The following is a 7,693-nucleotide window of genomic DNA, read 5'->3' as shown; positions in this document are numbered from 1 at the left end:
CCGCTCGCAGCGGGTACCTCCGGGGCAGGGGTACGGCCGAGCAGCTCAAGGGCCCCGAGACCCGGGCCTCGGCCCCGCCGGAAACTCCCGGCAGCCCCTGAGGGCGGAACTCGCCCGCTCGGGCGGCGGAAACGGAAACCAGCGGGGGAGGTGTCACTGCCGGCCCGCTCCGCCCCGGCCCCGGCGGCCGCCGTCCTCTTCGCCACTCACGTGACCTTCCCAGCACGCCCCGCGGGCTCGCGAGCGGCGCCCGGAGATGGCGCGTTTCCTGAGCGGGTCCTGGCGGGCGCTGCTCCGGCGAGCGCCCGGGGCGGCGAGCTTCCCGGTACCGTCAGGGGAGCTGCGAGCTGCGCTGCCTCCCCGGAGCCGGTGTGCGGCTGCAGGGCTGCGGTCGGTATTGCGGACGGAGTCCAGATCGCCTTTCCCAGCCCACATGCCTTCCAAAAGCTTCGGGGTCGGCACGCCCGCAGACTTCCGCAGACCTTTGGCGGATTACGGGTGCTCTTACATCCTGTCCCTGGCTCCGTTTTTAAGAGGCTCTGCAAACCCTTCTTACCCAGCGCAAGCGCTCTTCTACTGATTTCCTCTGGGGAGCAAAGCCTTGCGGTGTGCTTGTGTTTCTTTTTGTCTTGTTTTAGGTTGCTATAGGATAAGGGGTCTTACATAAGCAGACCCTAAAGTAGGTGATGGCCAGAGAGAGACAGGAGAAGGGAGGAACCCCATCCGTTCTCCATTGTCTTCTCACGATTTTGGGCGCACAAGCACATGAGCCTGGCGTGAGCGTCAAGCCTTGTGGGATCCAGAAGCTGAAGCTCTACGCCACCTGCGGACCTTTCTTAAAACAGAAAGAAAGGAACTACTGATAATGGCTAACCTAAGAATAATCTAAAACTCGCCTGTAACATACAAGCCTCTGCTTCCAGAGGTCCCGCCCTTAAGGCCAGGCCAAGAGTAAAGACTCCTTACGCCGCTGCCAGCCTTGTGTCTCCCACTCCCAGAACCGAATGAAAAGATCCACGGTATCTGAGCACCCCGAGAAACACCTTTCTCTTTTTCAGTCTAGTCACTCAATTTTGTGTTTAGAAGAAGCTGAATTATTATTGCTGCAGAGATTGGTTATTCCCAGACACTATTCAAAGCAAAGCCGGTAACAACTCTTGCCCAAATGAACACAGTGATGTCTGGGTCTTGGACCCCACATCCTTTTTCCTGAACTTGCTATTACCCTGCCATTGGCTCTCCCCACCACTTTGTGGGTGCCTGACGGTGCAGTGAGCACAGGGGCCCCTGCCTCCCAAAAGCACAGTTGTAGTTTGTTCTAAAACTGGCATGCAAGCAAGTGTACTTGGAGCTTCCAAAAGGAGTGCTTATTCTGGTCTGACTCAGCACCTTTCACAGGGAGGGGCAACCTGATCAAGACACAGTTGAAAATAGGAAATCTGTAGCCATTTTTTCCATGTAACCTTAGGTTACTTCTTATTTTCTCAATCTCATACTTTCCCTGTATAGGATCTAAGCCCCATATTTTTTCCTCCAAATTCACATAATCCAAAATTATCATTTTACATTTATGCCAGCTATATTTGTACATAAGCAAACCCCCGAGCAAGTGGTGAACTGTGAGAAACTACAAAATCTGAATACTGACAAAATAAACCCCAGCCCAGGTGTAGACCCCTATGTTCCATCAGTATTCTGAAGCTGCTACTCCTGGTGTCTCCCAGTGCTGTGACTGCTGCAGACGTACACTGGGCCTACCTGAGTACTAATCCTTTTCTTCCCTAGCTCCATTTGCAATGGCTAGCAGCCACTTACTCATCCTTTGTTCAGTCAGAAGTTGCTTCCTGAAGAAACCTGCAGTAACCACTTAAATTCTGATTGTTTGCCTGAGCATCCAGTGGGTTTTCACAAACTAAGGCACTTTCCCTAAGACAGCTTCTCTCATCTGATTTTAACAGTGTTTGTTTGCTTTAGGACACAAGTGCTCACCAGAAAGCAAGATACAGTGAGAGAGAAAGTGAGAAATCACTCCTCAGGGGGGATGGCCAACTACAATCACTTCTACATTCTCCTCCTGAGATCTCGGGCACTCCTGCACACACACAGCTGGTGTGATTTTTTCAAGCCACTGTGTTCAGGACTTGAACGGCAGTCAGCCCTGCGGAGTCCAGTGATGTAACTGATATGGACTTTGTTCTGCAGGACATTTTGTTGCCTTTTCTTTCCATTTTTTTATTTGTATAAGTGCAGTTCTGCTTCTGTAACCTGCTTGCAGTGCCCTGGGGAAGTGCTGATTCGTGATCATCCTGTAAGCAACTGAGCCCAGCAGCTGCATACCACAGATACTGGCCCAAGCCAGTTGGGCCAAACACTGGCAAGCATGAGCAACTGGGCCCAGATGCAGACTCCACAGGGCAAGATCGACCCAAGTCAGTTCAAACAAACTTTGGCAGGCATGAAGCCCCCTCTCCCCTCTGCCACACAGGCCCTATAAGCCTGCTGTGGTGCTTGTTCTTGGCCCCGAGCATGGAGTGCAAACTCCTCTGGGCGTGCTCGCTGAGTGGTGCTTGCGGAGTTCTGTTTCTGCACCACAACCACAAAGCCATGGGTGGCCCCATCATCTAGTTTTTATTACCCATTTGTTCAAATCTGTTTAATCCTGGTGTCTCAAGTAAAGATAAGTGTACTCTTGTTATCTGTCCAGGCCTCACATGTAGCAATGTTAAGTGCCACAGGGCTTCTGCTCCATTTTCTTTGTATGTTAAATAGGAATGGGTCAAAATCAGTTGTCTTGGGGCCAGCAGGTGGTGTGGTGGTTAAGGCACTGGACTCCCATATGGCCAACCATGGTTTGAGTCCTGGACCTGGCAGCTTGCTTTCTCACTTTCCCTTTCTCTCTCTCTCTCATGCTTGCATGTGCCCTATGTCAAATAAAAACGATAATTCTAATAAACAAAAATCAGTTGTCCTTCTTTACACCAATAATAAACAATGGAATTCTGATGTTAAAAATATAGGGACCAGCAAATGGCATGGTGGTCAAATGTTCAGGATTCCCACATGGCCAACTATGGTTCCAGTCCTGGACCTGGTGGCTTACTTTCTTACGGGCCCTTTCTCTCTCTCTCTGTCCTCTGGTCAAATTTAAAAAAGAATATATTTATGGGGCCAGCAAGTGGCACGGTGCTTAAGGCACTGGACTCCCACATCGCTGAGCTCAGTTAAAGTCCCAGACCTGATGGCTTGCTTTCTCTTTTTCTCTCTCACTTGTCTCTCTCTAATGAGTTCATGTGCCCTATAGCAAATTTTTAAAAATATTAATAAAATTAAATACATAATTAAAAACCAGGAATATTTTACAAGGACATCAAGGGAAAAATTTAACAGACATGAAAGTGGAAATTATCTGCTGAGGTTAATGTGTTTAGTAGTATCTTTCACTGGACTAATATACAATATTCATGCTGAGAAAATTCATTTGGTATGCTGTAAAGATGTACAGTAACTGGGCCGGCAGGTGGTGCAGGGGTTAAGGAGCTGGACTCCCACATGGCTGACCACAGTTGGACTCCCAAACCCAGTAGTTTGAAACTCATGCCAGGCATGCATGTGTGCATTCCCAAAATCTCAGGAGGAGAATCAAGGAGAAGGGATTATGGCATGGCTATCCCCCTTGGCTGGTATTGGGAGGGAGATTTCTCACTTTTTCTCTTACTGTCTCTTTCTCTCAAAAATCTTTGAAAAAGATGTACAGTGACTAAACGTAATAAAAATATATATTAAAATATGATATATATATATATATGTATGCATCAAAAAGCACATATGCTTAGGAATAAATCTGACAAGATATGTGTGAAATTTATACTCTGAAAATTAGAAAACACTGATGAGACCAATTAAGAAATATCTAACTAGGGCTGGCAGGTGGCATGGTGATTAAGGACGCTGGACTCCCACATGGCCAACCATGTTTCAAGTCCTGGACCTGGTGGCTTGCTTTCTCACTTTATCTCTCTCTCACTCTGTACCTCTCTGGTCAAAATAAAATAAAGTTAAATAAAATAATTCTAAAAAAGATATCTAAATAAGGGCAAGTCTGTGGCATGCTGGTTAAGGTGCTGGACTCTCTCATGGCCAACCGTGGTCTGAGTCCTGAACCTTGAGGTTTGAAAATCACACCAGGCACTTACATATGCATATCCAAAATCTCAGGAGGAAAATGGAGAAGGAACAGTGGCATGGCCATTCTCCCAGGAGGCAATATCTCACTTTCCCCCTCACTGTCTCTCTGTCTCTTTCCAGTGAGCACATGTATCCTGTGGCACAAAGCCTAAAAAAATTTAGAGATACACCAATTCCATCGATCAGTATACTCAAAATTACAATGCAGTTTTTAAAAATGTATTATTTTAAAATGTGCTATAGGGCATGTGTGTTACTCAGAGATAAGAAAGAGAGGGAGAGGAGAGGAGAAGGGAGGAGAAGAGGAGAGGAGAGGAGAGGAGAGGAGAGGAGAGGAGAGAAGAGAAGAGAAGAGAAGAGAAGAGAAGAGAAGAGAAGAGAAGAGAAGGAGAAAGCAAACTGTAGGTCTGGATGAAACTGGTCGCCCACGTGGGAGTCAAATGCTTTAACCACCATGCCATCTGCTGGCCCCACTTTTTTAAAAAAAAAAATGTATTTAATTTTATTAATGATCATTATTTATTTATTTTTATTTTCTACAGGGCACACACACTCACCTGAGGGAGAGAAAGAGAGAAGTGAGAAAGCAAACCATCAGGTCCAAGACTTGACCTGCAGTTGACCTTGTCAGAGTCCAGCACTTTAACCACCATGCCACCTACTGGCCGCAAGATGTCAATTCTTAAAAGAATTTACATTTGCTACAGTCTGCACTCAGCATCCTATAAGAATTTTTGTAGAACTAATAAGTGGATTCTAAAAGTTAAGTGAGAAAGTAAAAGATCTGAGAGAGCCAAACCAATTCAGAGAAGGAAGCACAGTGTGAAGGGGCTCACATGACCCGTTCCAAGGCGTCATCTAAAGCAGTATAGTCAAGGTGTGTGATGCTGAGGCAAGCATGCACGTGGAGGTAATGGCACACCAGAGAACAGAGACAGACCTACATATATATGGTCAGATTTTGACTATAATGCAAAAAAAAATCAATGGAGAACAGAGTATTTGCAACAAATAGTTCTTGAACCATTGAGTATCCTTATGCACCCCAAAAGCAACTTTCCACCCTTATTTTGTACTAAATACAAAAATTAACTCAAAATTTATTATAGATATAAATGTAAAACCTTAACATGTAAGATTTCCTTTTAAAAGAATCATTTTATTATCATTATTATTATTTGTTTAATTTGATGGGGGCGGGGTAGGAAAGCATGTCTTCAGGTCCTGGATTCGAACCATGGTCAGTTATCTGGCAGTCTAGCACCTTAACCACCACACCACCTGCCAGTCCCAACATATAAAATTTCTAAAGAAAATGGAGCAGGGGGGCTAGCAGGTGAAGTGGTAGTTAAAGGCACTGGACTCCCACATGGCCGACCACTGTTCAAGTCCTGAACTGGTAGCTTGCTTTCTCACTTTCCTTCTCTCTCTCTCTCTCTCTCTGATTAAACTGGGAAAAAATACTACTAATAATAATAAAGTTAAATAAAATAATTCTTGAAAAGAAAATGGAGCAGGTAATATTTTTGACTTTGGATTAAGCAAGTACTTTACGGATAGGAAGTTAATATTATAAAGCACACTTGCACAGAATAGACAAAGTATACTTAATCAAAATTAAACATAGGGGCATCCTCCAGGGGAGTGGCCATTCTGCAACCCCTTCTCCATTCTCCTCTTGGTATTTTGGACACACACACGCATGACACACATGCTGGATTAAGCCACCTTAACCACCACACCTCCAGCTGACCCAGAAAGGCCTTGAAAGAGGTGACTAAGGGGGCTGCAAATGGCATGGTAGTTAAGGTGCCGGACTCCCACATGGCCAACCATGGTTCAAATCCCAGACCTGGCAGTTGCTTTCTCACTTCCTCTTCCCCGGACCCCTGGTCAAATTAAAAAACAAAATTGTACAAACTAATTATTTAAAAAAAAAAAAGAGGTTACTAAGTCAAAACAGGTGTTAGGGTGGTGCTAATTCAACCAATGTATATAAGAACAGAAAGCTTGGGAATTCAGAGCCATCGGAGAGGCCCACACAGAGGAAAGACCACATGAGGCTCAGTGGGAAGGCAGCCACCTGCAAGGCCAGGAAGGAGGCCTCGGGAGAAATCTCGGTCGTGGACTTCCAGTTCCAAAGTCTGAGAAAGCACGCTTCTGTTTACGCCGTCTAGGCTGTGCTACTGTGTTACGGTAGTTCAAGGAGACCTGTACACTGCTCTAGGGATTAATTCAGTCACTGTATCACTTGGGAAACTGCCTTCCCAACCACTCAGGCTGCTTGTACGTATTTAACAGACACTGAGTTTAGCTTCCATTCCCTCTTCCCCGTTTCAGTTTTCATTGTACACCCTACTTAGTGGTGCTGGTCCTACCTAATAGTCTTCATTTTCTATATTCCTATAGGACACACATGCTCATGGGCTGGGGGGAAGAAAGAGAGAAAGTGTGAAATCACCCCCCACGGTGGATGGCCATGCAGCAATCCCTTCTCTTCTGTTCTCCACTCAGGGCCTTGCACGTGCATGCACGCAGTGTGTTCTCAAGTCTGAGATGCGAACCATGCGGCTGGCTGTGGGATCCAGCCGCCTCCACCTCCACAGCACCTGCTGGCCTCAATAATTTTATGTTAAAAGAGTCAGTGATTGATAAGTAAAGGGGAAAACTGTGAGCGTTAATGACAAGGATGACACAAATCTGTGAGGGAGAAACTCCCCAGAGGGAGGGAAAGTGATGAATCACCCCTAGGGCGGGGGGTGGTGGGGGTGTCAGCCATGCTGCAATCTCTTCTCCTACATTCTCTTCTTGGAATTTGGGTACTCACACACATACACAGGGTGTTTTCTAGAATCCAGATCTGAGACTTGAACTACACTGTCAGCCATATGGGATCCAGCCACCTTAACCACCATGTCACCGGCAGCCCCACAAAGGTACTGCTAAAATTTCTCCCATTCAGGGCAATTCTTCTGAGTCATGTCCCAACTCACCTGGTCCTTTCCTTCTATTGCCACCATCTGTCATGATCGGAAGTCTGTCGCACATTTCTAGGCGAGTCCTACGCTGCAGTCCGTGACAGGGTCTCTCCCAGTGTGTTCATCGCCCACATTTGACCATTACGTGGTGTGCGTGTTGAAAAACTCCACTGCATCTCATAAATATGCAAGATTAGTATTTGTTAATTAAAAATGACAGTAAATCATCTAACAGCACACAGTTAAAGCCATAAAAGGCGGAGAACAAGCAGAAGACGAAAACTAAGAATAAGCATCAGAAGCAGCACCGTAGGGGAGCCAGACTGCACGTGGCTGCGCACGGCGGGATCCTGGCCCTGAAGGGCTCCTCGGGTGCGTGCACGTGTGCGCTGAGACCCTGCCTGCCAACCACCTGTCGCTCCCTGGCCACCCGCCGGCTCCCTAGGCTGGCCCAGCTCTGCGGCTGCGCACACTCCTCGCAGCCTGTGCTGCACTGACGCCAGGGCGCTGCGAATTTCTCACGCGTAACG

General features: G+C 46.8%; 1 long non-coding RNA gene across 1 annotated transcript in view; it reads right to left on the bottom strand.

The window, feature by feature from the left end:
* Positions 1-7,627, bottom strand: part of LOC102469141 (uncharacterized) — a 46,367-nt gene extending 38,740 nt beyond the window's left edge. The window contains exon 1 of the long non-coding RNA XR_337194.3: positions 7,179-7,627. This is a non-coding gene — a long non-coding RNA (uncharacterized LOC102469141). The remainder of the gene's footprint in view (positions 1-7,178) is intronic.
* Between the last annotated feature and the right edge of the window lie 66 nt (positions 7,628-7,693).

Source organism: Tupaia chinensis, unplaced genomic scaffold, assembly GCF_000334495.1.
Source record: "Tupaia chinensis unplaced genomic scaffold, TupChi_1.0 Scaffold144682_1, whole genome shotgun sequence".
In the NCBI taxonomy this organism is placed as follows: domain Eukaryota; kingdom Metazoa; phylum Chordata; class Mammalia; order Scandentia; family Tupaiidae; genus Tupaia; species Tupaia belangeri.
The sequence above is the reverse complement of the archived record's forward strand: the minus strand, read 5'-3'. Positions and strand labels throughout refer to the sequence as shown.